We start from the raw sequence: 22,814 nt of genomic DNA on the forward strand, positions 1-22,814 counted from the left end.
TAAACACTTCATACTCAATGGAAATAACTGATAAGTAATCGCTTTTAATACACTCTGCAACAAATGTCTCAAAATAAGTAAGATGTGTTGCATGAAAATTAATGTTTAAAAGGACCACGTTTAGAGAGGAGATAAGAAATGCATGATCGAAACACACTACCACAGAACAATCCGTATTTACTAGCATTTATTTACAGCACGAACTAGACCCACCAGTGTAGTAGAGCAATTTACATATACAGAAATGAATCAACAGGAGGCAGCACACCGTTCATAACTGAACAATTTACATTAGGAGTTCGTAGCAACAATAGCTGGGACATTATTGGTATAGACATATAGAGTTCCCCTCTAGTAAAGACAGGATTCGTCGGTAAGTTATGGGCTTCGCCAGGGAAGACTTGCACTTGTACAGTCTGTAGGAGATTTCAGAGTGCTTTTGAGTTTAGACGAGAGTTTTCTGGGCTTGATCTTAATTTATTACTAAGTTGCAGTATGAGCAGACAGTTTCTGTTGAAAAGGAGAACTTTGAGATCCTTCTTAAAGTTTTTATGGGTGGGAAGGACGTCCATATCCTGGAGGCGGGTTTTTCAGGAAAAGAGATTGTGTGCTCCACAAGGGAGCCACCTGAGGTGTGTATTGGGTATTGAGTGGCTTTCACGGGTAAAGTTTGTGAACAATTCAAGCTATTGCTTTGATGAGGAACCGTTTAAGGGTGATTTTCAATATGGTGATATGGTCTGATCATCTGGCACCAGAGATAAATCTAGCTTGAAGTGCTGAAGTCTTCCTATCACTGGGTCAGATGTGTTTTGGCATATTTAGGACATGTACATTTGAGTTCATTCAGTTTAAGTGCTTTATAACCTACCACTTAATAAAGAGCAAAAGGAGAGAGAAAGCGAAAAGTAAAATATTACAATACTACTCCTAATAAAACTAACTCAATAACTCCAAATTGTATTAGGATTGTCCAAATACTAAAGTGTGTGGCATATACTGTGCTTCTGCTTGATAAACTTCAGTAGCTCTAACAAAGACTGAACGCAATAGAAGAAATAGCTCTTTCGGTTACATGCAAAGCAGAGTCTACTGTTACCTCACATACAAGCCAATTTGTTAAAACACATGAATAAAGGTTATTAAAGTAAGTCACTTTTCTAGTAGTGGTGAGAAACAGTAAAACTTGACCATGATACCCTGATGGCCTTAGGGTGATATAATAGCTCATGATCTCTAGGGTCAGTTATACATTCACTTTGCTAGTAGTGGTGAGAAACAGTAAAACTTGACCAGGATACCCTGATGGCCTTAAGGTCATGATCTCTAGGGTCAGTTATACATAGACTTTTGTTTGCGGTATTGCTAATAGCTCATTTTTGCGATTCTCTATTAGGAAATTGCAAACAACTATGTACAACCATGTGTTTTACACTGCTTGTGATTCCCAGTGGATCGCAATTGACCTACCTCATCAATTTTCATGAGGTAGGTCGCAAATTGCTAAAATCACAGGGATGGTGGCCTGCTGGGGACAGCAGACCACCATATCTGTGTTTGCTTTTAAATAAAGCAACTTTTAAAAAAAAATGCAGCCTGTTTTCCTTAAAGAAAAATGGGATGCCTTTAAAAAAAAAAAGAAGAAAAGTTTTCTTTTCATTTTTTAAAAGTAGACAGTGGTCCTTGGGACCACTGCCAGCTCTTAAAAGAAGGTTTTCGCGATTATTCACAAATGGAAAAGGGGGCCTTGGGTACCCCTTCCTGTTTGCGAAAGGATTGCCATCTACTTGAAGTAGGTGGTAAAATGTGAATGTTTTGCAATCGTATTTCGGTCGCAAAACATTCAAACATACCACTATGAGTCGCTATTAGGAAGGGAAGCCCTTAACATGCCCCTTTCTAATACCGAATCTCTAACCCATTTTGCGATCCGGTAATAGGTTACTAAATCGTAAAAAAAGGTTTGGTGCAAGGAAAAAAAGCATTTTTCCTGTCGCAAGCTGCCCGATTCTGCGAATCCGGCAGTTTGTGACCTGGCTCCTAGCTAGTAAAATGTTGTAATTAATCATTATAGGTAAAACAGGGAACGTCTGGTACAGTACTCTCATTGCATCATGTGGCATCATTATTTGAATTGTGAGGCACAATCAGGTGATCAGCTTGACTAGGGCCTGTATAATATTCCACAGTAAGGGGCTAATCTAGAGCCATGTTGGGTATATAAACTACAGGTTTGGGAGGAAATCTGAGTGATCTAGAGATAACTTTCAGTTTATAAATCAATGACCATGACAGCTACATTACTTCCATCCGGGGGTGCGTTAAGATCCAGTGAATACGGAACTTTTAAAAATAAGACTATCATCAGAAAACAGAACAACACCCATTTCAGTGAAAGTTATCGAAGGTTGAATTAGAAGCCTAAATGTTCTATTTTACAATCTCAAAAAGCAAATAATATGGGGGTGGTTGGGAGAGACAGGAGAAATATTTGAGCCCCTAACAGGATCTCGCCAGCATCTCCAGTCAGATGACCAATATGACCTTCCTCAAGAAAAATTACGCAAAAGGATGGCAGATTCAAGCAATGCCACAACAAACATATGAGAGCTTTGCCAACTGGAAAAAAGTAGATGGCCCTCAAGTGAAATGTAATAACCATTTAAGAATAATTATAAATATATATATTTTTTACTGGAACTGAACAGTTCAGCAATTCTCATCACTGGCTCTAACTAAGATAGCCGAGAAGAACATAACCTGGACAGCCTGGTATCAGATTTTTTCTAAAGACAGTGAAACCATTTCTTACAGACACATTTTCAAAACTGCTGTGAAAGCCCTCATCCGGTTGCATCTTCATGGTGGCAATGCCCTACTTTAGAGCCTCCGAGACTCCACACGAACATCCCTTAAGTCTGAGGTCTTCAAACAGTGGGACGCGCCTCCCTGGGGGTCTGTGGCTGCATTCCCAGGGAGGCACAAATGGCTGAGGAATACTTGTAAATAAAGGTGACCTGAAGCGCGAGCTTGGTTTTTTGGTGCACAATTGAAGTGTATCAAAGAAAGGTAATGCAACTGTGATGCTGAGTGCCATAGGTCAGTGAGTTTGGTGACGGGATCAAAGACATGACTAAAAAGAGGAGTATATTCTGCCATTATAACACAACTCTTAAATGAAAACTGAGCTACTCTGTGAGAAATGCAGACTTTAATCTTCGAAACCTCAAATGGTTAATGAGATCACTTGGGGAGGAGTGGGGGTTGCAAGTGAAAGAGAGACACGAGAGGGCTACAGACTGAATCCAGGTGGAAGAAGTGACTAGCGTATTTATAGTGCTACATAGTCCCAGCCAGTGAAAAGAAAGCACTATGATTATGCAAGGCAGCATTTTAAAATGGTATTACCCATAGTATATGATAGGCTGTCGCAAGATGATTTAGTGTTTAACCTAAAATGTGTTTTCAAAATATATATGATATAGTGTTTAAAATAAAAAAGTGCTTTAAAAATATATATTTTAGTAATATAAAATCAGACTGTACCTACTGCAAACATGTTATATGAATATCCATTAAAAAGGTGCATTCCTGAACTCAGCTTTAGGCACACACACATTACCTCTCAAGAAGAATAAACCTTTGTCACTAAGAAGCTTCAAGATACTCCCTCAACTAAAACCTATACTGGCTCTCAAACAGCCTTTACATTTTCTGATTAACCAATTGCACACATTTACATTTCTCTTTAGGTAGAAGGCACTCTTGTGAGAAGGCCTGTCTCTTCGTTAGTTCTTGAGTTCCCTTCACTTCACAACCAGGAGCTCTCCTCTGCCTTCAATTTTAGCCAGAGGCACTTAAAGGTCAGCATTAACTGATCAGACGTTGTTTTGTGACAGAAAGTGTGGGAAGTGTTTTTTGTCAAATTAAAAGCACAGGCATGCTGTTCCCCTAATATCCCACCTACTTCGACCAATTTATTTGTGGATGTCCTTTCAGGTGAGTAGAGGTACTGGCAGGGAGGAGGCCAGCATCGATGCATTAAGATACACATCCCTGGCCATCTGGACTCCTGGGGCTTCAGACTAATGGCATGAGAAAGAGGAAAGGAGTGTGAACTATGGATGTCACAAAGGAGGAGTGCTCTGTTGGGGCTAATATTTTTTGTTTACAAATGGACAGTGACAGCTTCTTTAGAGATATGCCCTGGGGATTTGGACGAGTTGCAGGGGCTCATTGGTTATTTACTATTTTGTTAAGAAACAAAGGGCTATCATCACTACCATTAGTGCAGCAGGTGCCATGATACTAAGTTATTGGTATGAGGAGCCACTGCACCCCATATATGGCTGTCTTACTTCCACTTACCAAAAAGGCAAGTGGAAGCACTGTTGCCTTGCTAGCATTATGATTCAGGCTTTCCTGGATGTGCAAGGAACAGGACCCTAGCAACAGGGAGATGACATGTCGAGCGTTTGTCTTTTTTTTTTTTTTACATAAAGGAGCAGGCAGGCTTCTTAGGCCCAGGCCTAAGAATGATGGTCCAGAAGAGTGGGCAGAGGAAGAGACAGCCTGTTTTGCAGGGCTGTGTCTATCACAGATGATGCATGTCATGTGGCACCAGGGCCCAGTGCTGCCTTGCTGTGCCAGTGTACCTTTGGGCCTGTGAGTAAGGGCCCAAAGAAGAGGAACATTGAAGCAGAGGAGGCCCCTTAGTTTGGTTCTCAGAGAGATGGCGGGGAGGGCAAGACACGGTTCTTACGTTTTTAACAAAGTGCATAGGAGAGAGCCTTGTTCTCACGGAGTAGAACATTATATCAACAAACCAGCTACCTCTCCAATCTACCATTGTCCTTATGCTCGTCTTTGACCATGTAGGTGCTCTGCTGCCTTTTGGCTAGGTTATCACTCTAGGAATACCACATACATACATCTGCAACAAAGAAGCGATACGTGTTTACATTTATCAGCCAACAGTTCTCCCTGTTTAAGTGATGCTTAAACAATTTAGTCCGAAAAGTTGCAACCTGCAAAACAGGATACGCTTAGTTTACATACTGGTTAGTAAATGTCCATTTGAAAACTGAGGTGGGTATTATTCATCCTTACACTATTTAACTATGAATTTTAAAAAAATGTGTGATTAAAAAAGTGCTGAATTTTTTGGTCACTCTAAGAAGTACAGTAGTTTACTGATTAGAATTTAACACCTCAAAAGTGGTTGTTTTTACAAAAACATTTTCTAGGACAAGTGCCTTTATTATAAAATGCTTGAACTGATGCAATATTTGTGAATGCTAGGTTATGAAAATTAATGATAAATGGATGATGCCCACGTATATATCATGTGTTTGTTATACCAGATGTTGCTTTTTTATTTCAACTGACTGAATTCTGAATTGAGAAGTGCCTTAAATGAACCAAAATTTAAGGAGATGCAAACTACCCCATTGCAGGTAACATTTTACATTGAACAATAATCTTTTGCAAAAATAAATATGTTTGGTGTTTTTTGTTAAACATAAGTCAAATGACTAAGAACATTAATTATTCAAATTGTAGCTCTTGAACAGTAATCCTTGCATGGATGGGTGAAAATAAGAATAAGTCAATAGATCAAGGCATGAATAGAGCACGGGAATGAGCGAGCAGACTGATGAATGCATTATGCACAGACCAGTAACACTATACAAAAAGCGGTATTATTTGACTGGTCATTAAACAACAGCATCTCATAGAATGGATGAGTACGTGTTCCGTACGCACCTGAACTAAGAACAGTTAAGTAAAGTCAATCCAAGAACAGTCGAGGCTTACACTTCCCTGCCCTTAAACGTCAAGAAGACATTGATGCAGCCCCAGTATACTCTGCAAGGACACACAAGTAGGATTTGCATGATTTACGCTACTGCAAGTTCCTGACAGCTGGAGCTTCTAGAACCTAGCTGCTGAATGTGTGCAGGGGCTGCCTTGCTTGTACTTTTATGAGGCAGAGTACACAGATCACAAGTTTACATCATCAACCCACAGACAGTAAGATGAAAGCTAAACCCTTTCCAGTCACTGGCTGTCATAAGTGCCATTTACATGATGCTCAGCTATCTAATTGTCCTGATGATGACCATGTACTTGTGACAAAGGTCGAAACGCCGTCGACGCATTTGTGGCCACAATTCATAGAGGACACATTGTTCTGTGTGTTGAAGTTCCAGTGTTGTTTTGGAACTCCGACTTTTATGTAAATCTCTGTTTGTGTACGCCATTTTTGTCTGGTTTTATATGTTTATTGAATTGATTATTTGTACCAGCTTGTATGTCTGAGCAGTATATTTTATTTAAGAATATTTTATGCTGATAATTAAAGTTGTTTTTGTATAAGGGCCTTATTTTCCATTTTTCTATCCATTTTTATAATTTGTTTGGTTTTTCATTACTTTTAGGAATACGGTATAATTTGTATGGTTATGTGTTGATCATATATATTTTTTATATGTTGATTATTTTGTAAACACTGTGAACCATTGTTAGGATACATCAGTTCACATTACAGCCACTGGTTGGAGTAACAACCAGTCATGATCGATTGAAGAACAAGTTACTTACCTTTGGTAACACCTTATATGGTAGAGACTATCTAGCCGCAGATTCCTTACCTTAGAACTATCTTCGTTTTCAGGACAGGAGCAAGATGGTGTTGGTGTGATTCCACGTCGTTCAGCCGTGCATGCCATCCTTCTCGATAATCGGCTATGCGGACTGACTCAAGATGTCGAAGGTGAAAAGCAGCTGGACGCGAGTACAGCCGCTCCGGTATTCAGCCCAGCGAAGTCTGGAAATCCTTTTTGACGGCGGGATAAACGCCGCACCTGGATGAGAGATACACGTTTGTATTTTCCACCGGATTCTGTGCTTCATTGTCTCCCTGACACTCGCGCCCTTTCTGGGACTTTTGACACCGCTCCAGAAAAGGAGCAGAACGCGAGTGCAGCGGCTCTGTTTTCAAGCCCGGTGGTGCGTGAGGAGATGCACTGAAATCTGCAATGGATCTGGGAGACATGTCACGCTAGGAGGAGCGCCTTATTTCTTCATTCACCTACTATCCTGGTGCTACTTTGTCCCTTTGGTGTTTACTCCGGTTTTTGTCTCTACAACAAGCAGACATCAACAGAGGGGTTCTAGAGCGAGGAAAAGCAGCAAATTGAAGGCCCCCCAACCCATGTCAAGCAACATTGCCTCAGGGGAGGCTACAATACCGGACATCTCATTAAAAGGTAAAAGAGAAGCTAGCTGCCTAAAATGAGCTACGGGGAAGACTAAAGAGGGGTTTCAACCAACAATTGTGGAAATGCTCACTGGTCCTAAGGCACTACCTACTAACCCTAACATTGCTTTGAGCGGCGCCCCAAACCCCCTGCAGTGTCCAAACTAGATCATCAGCTTGTAGATGCACAGGAATGCTTGAACTCTGAAATAGCCCTGGCGGAGTCTCAAGAAAGTGGCACGTTAGTGCAAAAAGAGACATCTGTTGGTGAACAACCTATAGATCAAAGTAGCACAGTGGGCCCAGTGGTTTTGGTAAATTTACGCCCCGATTTGCCTATTACTTCACTACCTGTTGAAGATGCTGCTAGCCCTCTACATCTAGATCCTACTAAGACGATGGTTGAAAGTGAGACTGGGCTAAACCACCTAGCAAAGGGTATTACGGACTAGATCCTTAGAGCAGAACCGAATCCTGGCCTCAGAGCCCTTTGGACTCCAGAAGTTAGTGGTGAACACTTCTACTCGGTCTCATACGGCTCCCTGTCAACTTCTGATGAAGACCAAATCAGTTCCAGCTCTAGCGAAGATATTAGCATCGAGCCTTCTAAAAACACAGGGACGGTACAACGTCACATGAAAAATAGAAACCCCCCCGAAGAGACGTAGTCAACTTAAATGGGACTATTCAGACTCGCAAATGTCTTACCCCCGGTGCGAAGTAGCTGAACAGCTGTCTATCTGGGAGAATGCCAAATCTGCAAGCTCGACTGAACCTATGGTAGGTCCCTCCTTATCTTCAATCCAAGCCTCCATCAAGGACTTCCAAGAAGAGGCTCGCTCCGACAATCGAGCCGCTAAGGGGCAGCCAAAAATTACAGGGGGGTCTGCGGAAACTAAACAAACTATGTACTGACATAAGCGACCGGGTCAGCATGGTTGAAGGTCGTACAGAGAGCCTAGAAACGGAGGTAATCACTTTGAAGAATCAGGGGTCTGCTCATGAGGCATGCTTGGGGATGTCAGGATGAAGATGGAGGAGCAAGAAAATCATCAACGCAGGAATAATCTCCGTCTGCTAGGTATTCCGGAAGGTGCGGAGGGAGATGCTCCAAGACACTATATTGTATAACTGCTACGAGAAACCTTCCCGGCACAAGCAACCTGGAACTGGGACTATGAAGTCCAGCGTGCGCATTGCTTCCCCTTCGATCTTAAGCAGACCCGAAATGCCAGCAGCTCTTTTGTAGAAAAGTTCAGAGCTTTCTTAGTGTTCTTTGGGAACTTTCTTCTCAGGCAATTTATGTATGATCAAGCCCGTCCAAACTCCTTAAAGGGGGCCAATGGTGTGATGTTCTTTGCTAAACCCGATTTCTGCCACACAACGGTAGAGCGCAGATGGCATCTGCGCCAGTTAATCACCCCATCTCAACAGCTCGGTGCCCAAGTGTTTTTATTGAATCCTGCCCGACTAAAAGTTATTTTGAATGGGTCCACCCGGATTTTTATGTCCGAGGTCAAGGCAGGGGAGTATTTGGAGGAGGTTAAGGCTAAAAAAAGGGAGGCAAATAAAGGTATGCGGGAACTCTAGTAGTACAAGAGTTGCCGGTTATACTGGAGAAGCTCCTGGGTTTTGGTGGGACCCCTTATACTACACGAGAGTCCATAGTCCATAGCTGAAAAACGTATACGCTAATTTAAGGCGCGGCTTTGTGGCAGGGAAACTTATCTGACAATCATCATTCAGGGTGTTCCTGATTGCTCTATTTATGGGGGAGGGCGGGTGGGAAGGGGGGGGCTACACCTTGGTGGCGGGGAGGGTCACGTTATTGGAGAATGTGATAATATCTAATGAATCTAAAACACTGAAAAAGAAGGGGGAAAAAACAAAGTAAAGTAAAAGAAAGTAGAAAAAGGAAAAATGCACAAAATAAAAGAAAAAAAATTAATTTTTCAGGATATTATAGGATGTACAAACTGTAGGATGACTTAAGATGCGTCTTCAGGATAAGAACAAATATGATATACAACATGAATGATCAATGCTTTTTAAAAATAGTGTCTGTTAACATGTGTGGGTTAAATGACGCCCTGAAAACACAGAAGGTAGCTCAGGGTCTACGCTCACTGGGTGTGGAAATAATTACCCTTCAGGAAACACATGTATAGGGAACCCAGAAGCATTTACTGAACTCTTTGGGGTACAGGAATAACGGTGGTACCTCACAGGGCGCAAAGACACGAGGGGTTGGAATCTTGGCTCAAAATAGGCACCCAGTGACTTCTAGTAGGGTGAAATCCGATCCTCTTGGTAGGTGGGTTATTGCAGAATGTCATCTTGCCCAAGTCGAGCTTCACACTATGTTCCATATACGGTAGCAATACTGACGACCCCGGGGTTATCAACTGGATTTCGGGAGAACTCGCCCATTGGCCATTACCGCTAGCAGTTTCTGGGGAGCTAAATATCAACCTACCTAGTAATTGGAAAGCAACTGATCAATGGTCCTATACAGGTAGAAAGCCCAAAGTCTATCAGGCCCTGCTTAATCTAATACAAACACATGGGCTCAATGATGTCTGGGCTACTTTGAAACCGACTCATCCGGGTTATACTTACTTTTCAGCTCCGCCCCTTTCCCTTGCCAGATTCGATTATTTCTTGGTTTCCTCGTCACTACTCCAAAATTGCTCTATAGAAATTGCCCCACGCTTTATGTCGGATCACAATCCCCTTATCCTAAATAGTAGGGGGCTGAGGCTCAGGGGAGTCATCTCGAGCTGGAGTTTTGAAAAAGCCTTATTATATGATGAAGGTTATCGACTACACATGCAGGGGTGGTTCAAAGAGTTTTTATAAATCAATATAGGGTCCGCAGCAGTCAGAACCGTATGGGATACCATGAAGGCGGGCATTCGGGGGGAGACCCTGCGGTATTCAATAAGGAAGAATAAAAAAACTAAAGAACAACTAGCGAGGACACAAGATAAGATGAAAAAGGCAGAGGAAAAGTTAATTTTAGCAGTCCAATTGGGGGGGAGAAATTGAGAACGCTCAACTAGAAGTAATAGCCAGTAAAGCAGAAATAGGGTAAACTTTTGCAGAGAAAACCGCCACGAAATGGGCATCTGCTAGAGAAAAAGTGTATGAATGTGGTGATAGCATCGGTCACCAACTTGCCCGCAGAATTAGACAATAGGTGTCTGCCAGCGAAATTTTATCAATTCAACTCAGCACTAGCGAGATTACCAAAGATGCCAATAAGATCCGCAAGGCATTCTATGAGTTTTACCAAAAGCTTTATTCTGAAGACAAGGTGGGACCCTCAGAATTAAGAGAGGAGGAAAGTCTAGAATATTTGGACCAAATCACTCTAGCGGCTCTTAGCTCAGAAGACCATGATCAGCTCAAGGAAACTCCCGGATGGGACGAGATATCTAAAGCCTTGGCAAGCCTTCCGGATGGGAAAGCGGCTGGTCCCGATCACATACCGGTCGAGTTTTATAAAATATTCACTCCCCAGATAAATACTCTTTTCACTTTACTGGTCTTTTCCATTTTTAACGTCGCACCTCCACCGGACTCTTGGTCCAATGCCAAGATAGTAGTATTTCCCAAAAAAGATAAATCCTCTCTCGAAATGGGATCGTACCGGCCAATAACTCTAATTAATTGTGACTCCAAGATATACGCTAAAATATTTGCATCAAGATTATCTTCAAGAATAGAGTTCCTGGTCTCACAATGGCAACATGGGTTTAACCCTAAAAAAAGTACAATGGAACATATCCGCAGGGCCATTACCCTTTTGGATGTAGCCCAGGTAGCAGGAGACCCGATCTCATTAATCTTACTTGACGCTGAGAAAGCGTTTGATCGGGTCTCCTGGACATTCCTCTGGGCCGTCATGAGGAAAATGTGCTTTGGGCCTAAAGCAATACAAGCCATACAAACTCTTTACAACCATCCCACTGCTAACGTAACAATTAATGGGGTCCTGCCGGAGCAGATAAAGATTTCGCGGGGGGCCCGCCAAGGGTGTCCATGCTCACCTCTTTATATAGATCCTTTTATTAAAGCAATTGAGAAGAATCAGTCTATTCGAGTGATGAGCAGTTTTGGGCTGGATACTAAAATTATGGCTTATGCCTATTATCTGGCGGTAGTGACTCCTGACCCCCCGGAGTGCCATCACTGCCCTAGAACTAGAGGCCGAGAAGTTTGGGAAAATTTCAGGCTATGCCCTCAATCAATGTAAAACCCAGATCATTATTAACAACCAAATTGACTGGTCAGATTGCAGGGTGGTCTAGACTGCAAAATATCTGGGGGTCACCTTAACCGCTAACACCGATCAGGTAGTAGATGGAAATTTGATCCCGCTGGCCACAGAGACTCAACGGGCGCTCAAGCGTATCACTAACTTACACCTCACCATAGTAGGGAGATGCAATGTTGTTAAGATGTCCTATTTTCCCAAACTCCTATACTTCTTTAGGGCTATCCCTTTAGAGATGAGTAAAGCAATGCTACAGAAATACAATCAGATTTTCTCCGAATTTATCTGGGCATATTACAGACCAAGGTGAGCTTTCAAACTACTCTCTCTTCCTTGGGAAAGGGGTGGTTGGGCGCTACCAAATTTAAGATTTTACTACTGGGCCTCTGTCATGCAATACAGCGCGGAGCTGTTTCAAGAATATTCACATACTCCTACGGAAGGCTTACCATCGCCCTATCAATTGCTTTTAGGAGCAGAGACTTCCGGATGCCTCTGGAGGCAGCTCTCCTTTGCCTATTTTAAAAGGTTAAGATTTAAGACCTTAAAAGCGTCTACAACGTTTTTTTAAATATTCGTAAAACTTTTGGACTGGGCAGTCTCAATTACTACTCCCCTCTCAATAACAACCCTGACTTACCAGCAATCTTAGGGGCTTCTTATTTACGTGAATGGCATCAAGCAGGAATATTAAAAATGGGTGACCTGATAACTTCTGATGGCATAAAATCATACAGTGCACTTAAAACTGAATTCTATCTGGGGGACCAGGAATCCTTTAAATATATGGCTATAAGATTTCCTGACCCGTAAGACCGGGGAGATTGCCGGTTTTCCCAAAGTAGATTTTATCGACAAACTAAGAAACCCCACTTCACCCAGGATAGGATACTTATACGATATATTAGTCAGCCTTGTGCTGGATGATATGCTCATTACCGCCAATAAATGGCAAGTGAAATTGAACATTTCCTTTAACATCTTCAAATCAGGCTGTACAATCCGCCAAGAGTGATTTACTTTCTGCTAAACTATAGGCACAATTTTATAAAACCGCATTTTTTATGTATATTACACCAAGTAGAGTCGCCAAATGGGGAACAGGGGCTGGAACGCTATGCCCGAAATGCTCAGAGTTTAGTGTAGATTCTATACATATGTTTGCCACTTGTCCCCAACCGATAGCATTACTGGATCAGATACAGAACTTTAACAAAGTTCTTTCTCAGGAAACTCTGTTAACTCCCACGACTATTCTACTAGGCATACAAGATAAGATCAGCAGAAACAATGGAGGAGCACTTATTTTTGTTGCCATGACCATACTACGTTTATGTATAGCTTCATCCTGGAAAGACCCTAATCCTCCATTATTCTCTCATTGGCTAACACAATTGATTTCTACATGCCATATGGAAATGGCCATTTTCTCTAAAAAGGGAAGCCGAGGAAAAAAGAAAGGTCTCGCTATTTGGCAACCTTTATCTGCTTGGCTCAGATAGATAGTCATAACGGGGTACTTTGAAATAAAAGTAAAAAGCCTTGGAAAGTCCACGCCGATGGAATTTTTGCGGATTTACCGCTTGGGTTTAATTCTGTGTACACCCTCTCCGACATAGGAATTAGATGCTTATGCAGAATACACTGTAATCTCTACAAGTGCAAATGTTGGTATAATGCTATATATATTTTTATAATTTATATTCTCTTCCCTTCAATCATTGCTTTATTAACCTTTGAAACATTGGATACTGTAAAGTTGTATTAGATCACTCGCCACCATGTACCTACTCTGTTGCTTTTAGACACTGGGGTGGGTGGATGGGCGGGACTTGCTCGAAACAGTCTGTTTATCTCTGTATTATGACTTATAAAAGAATAAAAAAAAAAAAAAAGAAAGAAAAACTATCTCCAAGCGTCTGATCGGATCAGGAAGGTTTCATGAGCAGTACCCCTTTGAACATGGGTAGGTGACTTCATTATGCTGTGCGTAGCATCGTTGGGGTTGTATGCGCTGAAAGTGACGTCTGTCTGCAGTGCCTAGATAGCAGCCACCCAGGAGCACAGACTCGACTTTCCACACCGGAAGCCACGAAGTACACTGACCACTGGTATGGAAAACTAGAGCCCTGAAAGAGTAAAGCCCTGTCCTTAGAAATCCGTTCACAGAGCAGGGAGGATGGGTGAGTTGGTATGGAATCTTCAACTGGATATAGTCTCTACCAGATAAGGGGTTACCAAAGGCAAGTAAGCTGTTCATCTGAAAGAGAATTCTAACTGCAGATTCCTTACCTTAGATACCCAAGCAATACCTTCCCGGAGGTGGCTCTGCGGACCAATTTCACATGAGGAAGTCCTGCAGGACTGAACGGACAAAGGGCCCATCCCTATAGACCTGCAAGTCCAGACAATAGTGTTTGTTAAACGTGTGCACGGAAGCCCACGTTGCTGCCTGGCAGATGTCCAGGACCAGAACTCCATGAGCTTATGCAGTTGTGGCAGCTTTAGTTCTGGTGGAATGAGCATGCAAACCCTCAGGGGGTTGTTGCTTAGCCAATGTGTAGCAGATTTTGATATAGAGAATGATACATCAAGAGGTTGTCCTCTTCTGAACCGCTTGTCCTTTCTTTGCTCCGACATACCCCACAAAGAGCTGATTGTTCACCCGAAACTCCCGTGTGCGATCAAGTTAAAACGACAAGGCTCTTTTCGGATCTAGATGGTGATGCCACTCCTCTTCCTTAGAGGAATGAGTGTAAAAAGTAGGCAGATTTGGACTACATGAAATGTAGTGACCACTTTCGGAAGAAAGAAAGTTCTCGTACGAAGCAACAGTTTGTCTGGGTAGATGTTAAGATAAGGAGGCTTGGATGACAAGGCAAGAGGCTTATTGACCCTCTCAACAGATGTTATTGCCACCAGGAAGGCTGTCTTGATGGTAAGGAGCCTGAGAGGACAGTTATGTAGGAGCTCAAAGGAAGCGCATATCAGGAACGTGAAGAGCAGATTGAGGTCCCACTAAGTCATAACGAAAGGAGCGGGAGGAAACATATGTTGCAAACCTTTCAAAAAACCTATGTACAATAGGGAATAGGAATATGAAAGATTGGTAAGGCAACCGAAGAAAAGCAAAGATTGCAGATAGATATCTCTTAACAGTGCCCAGAGCAGTGCCCTGCTCGGCAAGGGAAAGGATGAACAACATGGGAACCTGAGAAAGAGAGGTAGAAAGGGAATCAATTTGTCTTTTTGAACACTAGGCCACACATTTTGCCCAATGGCAGCTGTAAACTCTCTAGGTGAAGGGACGCCTGGCTGGCAAGAACACGTTACAGACTTCGGGAGAGCTGTCAACTGTCGCCGCTCAATCTCAACACAAGATGGTAGAGCATGGACAGGATCGGGTGGAGAATACTCCCCTGGTGCTGCAACAGGAGATCCTCCCAGGAGGACCGATGGCCATGCTCAAGAGCTTGGGATACCAGACTCTCCGTGCCCAATCTGAAGAGACAAGAGCCATCAAAGGGCGTGTCTAGGAGTGATGACTGGACAACCCCAGAAAAGTCAGTAGTTCTCAACCAAGCGTGGTGTTGCAGGGACACCAACGACAAAACCGCCTGTCTAGTGAGTCAGTGGTGTCTAGTCCACAGCGTATGCTGAATTTGGCTGCATCCCTCCCGTTGGCAACAGCCTGGGAGAGCACGGCCCGGGAGTCCTCCGGGAACTTTGGCAACACTTGCGCAACCAAATCCCACAGGGTATGGGAATAGTGGCCCCAAAGGCATGCAGTGTTCACAGACCGCAAGGTTGGTGAAAGAAACTATTTTCTTGCCTAAATTGTAAAGCCTCTTGGATTCCTGATCTGGCAGGACAGTGGGTTATGTGCCAGGATTTACATGAGAAGATGGTACGGTGTTCCGTGAGGAATTTGAGATCTCCAGGAGTTGGGTGACGGCAGAGGGCAATAGCCCCTGTGCTGTGCGTGGACCATGTCCCAAGCGGACATCAGTATGTGCTTTATTGAATGGGAGAAGCAGTACGGAAGGGGACACCCATCTAAAGCACTACCATCAAGACATTAGTCTTGACTGCTACCAAGGGTAAGCTAAGGTCCAGGACCTCAGTTAGCCTCCTCACCACCATTCTGAATGATGCGCCCTCCTCTATAGCCATGGTAGGGGGAGAAAGCATGCTAGTATCTGGGGAAGTGTCCAGTCCGCTGGCTTCACCCAGATCCTCACACCAGCCCAAGGAGACACAAGGCTGGTATTTCGCAGGGTTCAGAGACCCCTTTCCAGAGTCCTAGCCCATAAGAATAGGGCTCAGGCTCTGGGCTTGAAGGCATGGCTCCAGTCAGTGCCAGCGTCGGTTGATGCCCCTCCGACTCCGGTTGTGGGGTTGAGAATGAGGATGGCGCCACCGGTGGTCGATATCACATGACTCGTGCCGATACGAATCAATTTGGGGATCCTTAGGGCCCGACTGGTGCCGTGGATCAAGTAGGGGCCCCTTCTGATTCTGTAGGGCCCAAAGGCATGCCGGAAGGAACAGGCAGCTCAAATATAAGGTGCATTGCTTCATAATATTCCTGCACTTGAGTGGGGACGCTCCGTATCCCGGAAATACGGGGTGGCGAGGAGTCGGCCCAGGTGTGGGCCTAAACGTGGAGTAAGGCCTCAAGGGACTCTCCCCAGTCTCGTCAGCCGATGGACAAGTTGAAGTGCGCTTCTACGTCTTTTTCTCCTTGTGGCCGCGAGATTTACCCGAACGGCTCAACGAGCTCAAGTGGGATGATGACCTCAGACTCCGCGACCTCTCCTGGGAACTTCCTCTCAACTGAAACCACAAGCACCATGTGTTGAGCCGCCAGGAGCTTGAAGGATCACACCCTCAAGGCCTTTGGATGCATGGCGTAGCAGTTGGGGCAAGCCATCGGGTCATGGTCCTGCTCAAGGCACCACAGGCAAACGCGGTCCAATATCTGTTAGTGACAGGCACCGCAGAGCTTTAAGGACATCCCTGCCACACCAGGAGGTAAGACCTTAAAAAGACTTTGACAAAACATCAAATAAAGCTTAGTCAAAAAGATAAAAAAGGGTAGCTCTTCCCGGTTCTACGCTCGCTGGCGCAGAAGGAAAAGGAATGACGTCAGTGTGCATGGGTGCCATCTACATAGGCACCGCAGATGTCACTTTCGGCGCGGAGGATGCAACAATGCCATGCGGAGCCGAACACCACCACCTACCAGCATGCACGGGTACTGCTCATGAAAAATTTCCAGATCCAGTCTCATGCCTGGGGATAATTCTAAGGTAAGGAATCTGCGGCTATAAGTTTCTATCAGATTATTCACTAGCAAAAGGCCCTTTCATGGGTAGATTAGTTGCACAGTGTGAGGCACAAGCTTTCTTTCTACATTGAAAATAATTAATTCAGAAGATTACCTTAAGAAATGAAAGGCGCAACGAGGTATCACAATTGTCTTTTCAAAATGGGCCACTTGAGTTCCCTCCCAGAAGAGCATGACAAGAAGATTGTGCACTTCTGGAGCCAATACTAGGGAAGCAGTCTTGAACTTTGACAATAATAATTTGTCTGGGAAGCGCTAGCTACAGATGTCCAACTTATGCTTGCTGAATGGCCATGTGCGTGAAGCAACAGCAGCTGCCATTCACTCTATTTCCACAGCACCTGCGAACACCTACCAGTCACATAGCAGAAGAATGTGTGAGAGCCAAATTCCTTCCACAAGGGAGTATATTGCGATAAAAAAATATGGGGGCAGCAGTCTAATCCGTACATTCACTTAATAATAATAATAAATAAATTTCTTTATTCGGTTTTTACAATTTTAAAAAACCATAAAAGAGCAGTTACAAACGAGAAAACGCACAAAAAATAAAAAACAATAAAAGTTCAAACTAATCCATTAACAGCTCATGTGGTTAAAACCAAGAATTTACAAAATTTCAATTCATCTACATATGCTGGGATCAAACTGCTGCTTACAAATTATTCCGGTGTTTCAAAATGCATTTTAGAAAGTTAAGAACAAGATAACAGGTCAATTCGGAGTCTAGGCTTTGAAGGCGTAGCATCGCCGGGCGACATTGTCTTAATCCCCAGCTCTTTAATATGGGTATTAACCAGACCCTCCTGTGTGGATGATGAAATTTACAAAACAGAATAGTGTGTAAATTTGACTGAATTGACACTTCATCACAAGGACAAGGAGTGGAAACCTTCTCCCAACTATTTCTCTTGGGGAAGGATACTAGCCTAAAAAAGGAGTCAAGCCTAAATCTTGTTAGCAACCTTCTGTGGTAAGTGCTAATCTGTATTGTCAAATAGGGTTGAATGGAGTGAGTAGTCTGAATCAGATTAGCATGAACAACCGAGGGTTTCGACGCCACGGAGGTCAGCCTCAAGGATTCCAAATGCGTTAAAGCCAGTTGTTTAAGCCCTTTCTTTGACAATTCGTAAATTTTTTTGGGATCTGTGTAATAGATCTCCAAGCCTAGATCCTTAAAAAAATTTTTTACATAGCATAACCATTGAATTGTTATAGAGTGGTCTATGGTCATTGCGTTCATCAGGATTTCCTGTGAAAACACATTGTTATCGGAAGACCAGATACGACGCCAGAGCAATAACGGTTGAATTCTTATCAAGTCCTCAAGGTAGGGAAAACCAAGCTCCAGGTGAAGAGCATATACTGAGGAGCTCATTGGTGCTGCTAAAAGAAATCTTAAGAAGTTATTTTCGGCAACCTGAAGGGTACTGTTTTCTGCAAATCCCCACAGGCCTGCTCCGTAAAGGGCAATCGCCTGACATTTAGCTAAGTAAATTTTTAACAGCTCCACTGGGGGCCTTTTCCCTAACCTCTGTGAGAAACTTATCAGGGACATTATGGCTCTTTTAAACAAATGACATCTGGCCTCCACTGCTGCTCTCCAGTTGAGCCTATCGTCAATCATTATCCCCATATAACAATACTTCGTGGTCACCTCAAGTTTTTGCTCTTTAAGAAAGATATTCTTTGCACACTTTTTAGCTCGCCCGGCTACCATGACGAATGTTTTTTTCACGTTAACTTTTAGATCCAGGCTACCCATGAACTCAACATATCTGTTTAGGGATTTTTGCAATTCGCGTGGGGTGCGGGCCAGAATGACCGCGTCATCGGCGTAGAGCAAGGCGGGTATCAATCGCCGTTTGACCCGGGGTAGGTCCAGAGCCCCCCTCAACATCTCCACCTCCAGGCCATTTGTGTACAGGGAGAAGAGGAAGGGGGCGAGGACGCATCCCTGCCTAACGCCTCGCTCCACTCCGAACGGCGCAGTCAATTCACCCTTTGTGCCAAAACGCACCCTAGCGGTGGCCCCGGAATATAGTTTTCTCATAAAATCTACGAGAGACGGGTCCACTCCCATGAGTAACAAGATATTCCAGAGTTTCGTGTGTGAGACACAATCAAAAGCTGCAGATAAATCTACATAGACCATATACACAATTTCTTTTTTGGCTTGACAGTATTTTCCCAGGATCAGACTAAGGTTCAGGGCCTGCTCTACCGTTCCAAACCCCTCCCGAAACCCAAATTGAAGGTCTGAGATAATGTTTCCCTCCTCTGCCCACTGCTGGAGTCGTTCAAGAACGACTCTACCGACCACTTTACCTAGCGAGTCTAAAAGGGAAATGGGACGGTAGCAATTAACATCTTGGCGGTCACCTTTTTTAAAAATTGGGACCATGATAGACTTTGTCCAAGAGTCCATCAGTCCCACTTTTGCCGCTGCAATGCATACTCTGGTTAAGATGGGGGTCCAGAGGTCCGGATTGAATTTAAACAGGTCTACTGGAACCCCATCGGGGCCTGGGGCTTTCCCACTTTTGCTAGCATTCAGGGCCGCTAGAACTTCAGTGATATCAAAAGTTAGGGAGATAGGGTAATTGACGTTTGGGAGACTATGTTCTAATCCTTTGTTTATAATTACTGGGTTTTTAAAGATTTTAGAAAAATGTGCCACCCACGTAGCCTCGTCAATTGCCACTTCTATCTTGGGGGTATCTGAACCCAAGAGATATGGTGTTTTGACAGTACGCCAGAAAGCCAAACTATCCTTAGAAACGGCACTAGAATGTAAATCATCCCACAATTTCATTTTTAGTTCAGTGATTCTTTGCTTTCGCACAGAGACATATTGACGCCTCAGCAATTGAATCATTTCTGGGTCTCTCACTGTTTTTTTTAATTCCTTTTTTAAGTTAGACAGGGCCATGGTACAGGAATGATTAAACCAGCCTTTTTTAATCTGGGGTGACCTCCTGGATGTTATGGTTAGAAGTTCCTTAATCTTTTCCAGTATTAGTGAAAAGTTGGTTAAAACAGCTTCTTCAGATAACGTTGGATCAAGGCAATTGGTTATATTTAGATATGACTCAGTTACCAATTTCGCCGTGATTATCTCCGGATCCAGCGTCTCCCACTTTACTGTGTAACCATTTGTCCTGCCTAACTCCAATTTGTTTTGAGTGAGGGTTGACGCAATTACACTAATTTCAGGTTGTCCCTTCAATCGTTGGATTTCTAGTCTGAGAGCGGAGTGGTCGCTAAAAGTGTTTAACAGTACCTCACAGGACCTTACTCGAGGTAATAAGCCTGGGGAGAGAAGAATATAATCCACTGTCGTACTAAAGCCCCTACCCACATACGTTGGTTGTAGGAGATTTGAGTCTGGAATCAATTCGTTTACTATTTCCAGTTCTAAGTCAACTAACATATTGTTCATTGCAGTCCCCGCTTTACTATGATTAAAATGCATAATAGGAGCATTCTCTTCATCCACAATTCCACATCTATTTTTCCCAACGTGTGGGCATGGGTGAATGTTTAAGTCTCCTCCGCATATAAGGTGGACTGGCCCCTTACCAGGTAGAGAGTTGTGTCCCAGTTTCTCCTTGATTAAATTGATGAGAGACAAGAATTGTTCCTCCTCAAGATTGTTATATACGTTGAGCAAAAGGATGGGCTCAAATTTATTAAAAAGGAGTTTTAATAGTTGGAAATTTGGATCAGACAACACCAAACATGTTTTAAGATCATTAATTGTGTTGGCAATATATGTAGTCAACCCTCCCTTGGGTCTACCAATGCCACCCCCCAAAGCTGGCGTAAAATACGTTTGATAGCCAGGTAGGTGGAGCTCTGTCAGAGACCAAGTCTCCTGGAGACATATGATATTCCCCCCTTCCAGGAATTGTGTCAGTGAACCGTCTTCGATTTTTGAGCGGAGCCCTGCTATATTCCAAAAAAAAATGGTGCAGATCTACATTAATCATTGTTTCTTGGATTGAACAATCCATTATGGGATTGGATATTAGGTGAGAGGAACTATGATCGATGGGTTTGGAATTGATTGATGGTCAGTCGACCGTTTCGAGAACGCTGAATCTATTGTCTGTGGGAATCCCAAACCAGGTTTCCCTTTGGGTTGGCTCTCTGTTTAACGTCCGCAGTTGATGGACGCCCCAATCGTCACTTCCTCTTCCCCAAAATTGTGGGCCTGGAATTGGCCTATAACCACCATGCTCGTGGAAACTAGGACCCACTGTATTCCATCGATTGGAGTAATCGTGTACTGGGGCTCTTGTTTCCCAGTAAGGAGCATTGGTGATTTGAGCCTCCCTAAGGAACCTAGAGGGATAGAAAAAGGAGAGACGCCTAATTCCTATTTCGCCGTGGGTGTTTGAACGCTCCCAAGAACATATGTGGTCCACCACCCATGGATGGTCAAAGGAAATCAAAATACAGTCACCCGGAATTGTTTTCCTGCTATTTCCCACCCACGGGGTTCTACGGACCATCAGAATCCTAGATGATCCGGGTTCTGCAATGGGACAGTTGTTATTTAACCAAAACTGCACCTTATTTTTCAGCGACCAGGTGGATTCCACAACGTGGTCTTCTAACTCGGGTACTCCTACCATAACTACCACATAGGGGCTTGCTTCTGGAGGCAAGTCAACTGCCAACCTTTTTTTGTTGCCCCTCGTGTCAGCTGTGGTGTGATCAGTTGTTACTTGTTTAGGGACCTGTTTGTTTTGGGTCAAAGTGTTTGTTTGTTGCAACGTTTTTTTTCCCATGAGAGAGGAGTTTTTAGGCCCTGGCGTTACTGCTCCCAAGACATTATTCTGAGAAGGATGAATCTTGGAATTGGCAATAGGATCTTCTATTCTCTCTATAATGGTTGTTTCGGAAGGTAGTAATTTAGATGGAGAATCGGAAGGGGCATTTTTGAAGTTTTTTTATGCGTATATAACACCTTTTGAAGGGGTGGTTTGGTTCTTTTCACTTTTTTTTTTTTTTTTTTCCTCCCCCCTATTGCTTGTTTTGGTTTCATAATATCAACAAGAAGTTGTAATTGTTGTTCCATCTGAGACAACCTTAATTCAAGTGGGGTAATGGCAATTTTTAGAAGATCAGCTATGTTAGCTATTGACACTGGGTTTAAATTGTCTCTTTGCGAGTAGGTAAGTGAGGAAGAAATAGAATTAGCTACGCTAAGAGAATCTAGGTTTTCATGCGTAAACTGATTAGTAACTGATTTGTCAGAATGGGGATTCTCAGATGTAGGTGTTATAGGTCTTGGTTCATGTAGAGTGCTAGAGTCATGTGGGATCGAATTATTAGGTTTTGTTCTTCTTTTCCTGATTGCCCCCTCTCTTTTCCCTCTGATAATCCCTATTTCATCCGGGGTTATTTCGGGGATTAGGACTGGGGATTTTTCTAGATCAAGGCTTATTTGAAAATCGGAAAGTTGTGAAGCTGATAGATCTACATTATTTGGAAGACTTCTCCTAGCTGTAGTGGAACCACAGCCCCCAATTTGGCGGGTCACGGGGGTTTTTGCATTCTTCAAGTTTCCCATGGATGACCGCTTTGCCAGGGCTAGATCTAAAGAGACCCTGCCTTCTATTAGGCTGATGCTTTGGTCAATAAAATTGTTCGCCTTAGTAATAAAGTCATCCATAGGGCCTAAACGTTTTCCCCCACCTCCCTTTGCTTTGTCTTTAGTCCTTCTCGTAAGAACCATCTCCAAAGTCGTCTGGAACAATTAATCTTCAACAAATTATGATAAACAATATTTAAACCAGGGTACTTAGGGCTCTCATACAATATACTGAGTTGGTGAACAATTAGGTTCTAAGAGTACCTCGTTGTTAGGGAGAGGGCCCGGTCCGGTCTCCTCCGTTCTCTGACGGCCTCAGACG

The 22,814-nt window shown here is 43.4% G+C and overlaps 1 protein-coding gene across 28 annotated transcripts in view; it reads right to left on the minus strand.

Annotated features, from left to right (window-relative positions):
• The window catches only part of TCF4 (transcription factor 4), an 886,011-nt gene that overhangs the window by 99,765 nt on the left and 763,432 nt on the right, over nucleotides 1-22,814 (minus strand). The gene's annotated exons all lie outside the window — the stretch shown is intronic.

The sequence above is a fragment of the Triturus cristatus genome, chromosome 2_1, assembly GCF_964204655.1.
Source record: "Triturus cristatus chromosome 2_1, aTriCri1.1, whole genome shotgun sequence".
NCBI lineage: Eukaryota > Metazoa > Chordata > Amphibia > Caudata > Salamandridae > Triturus > Triturus cristatus.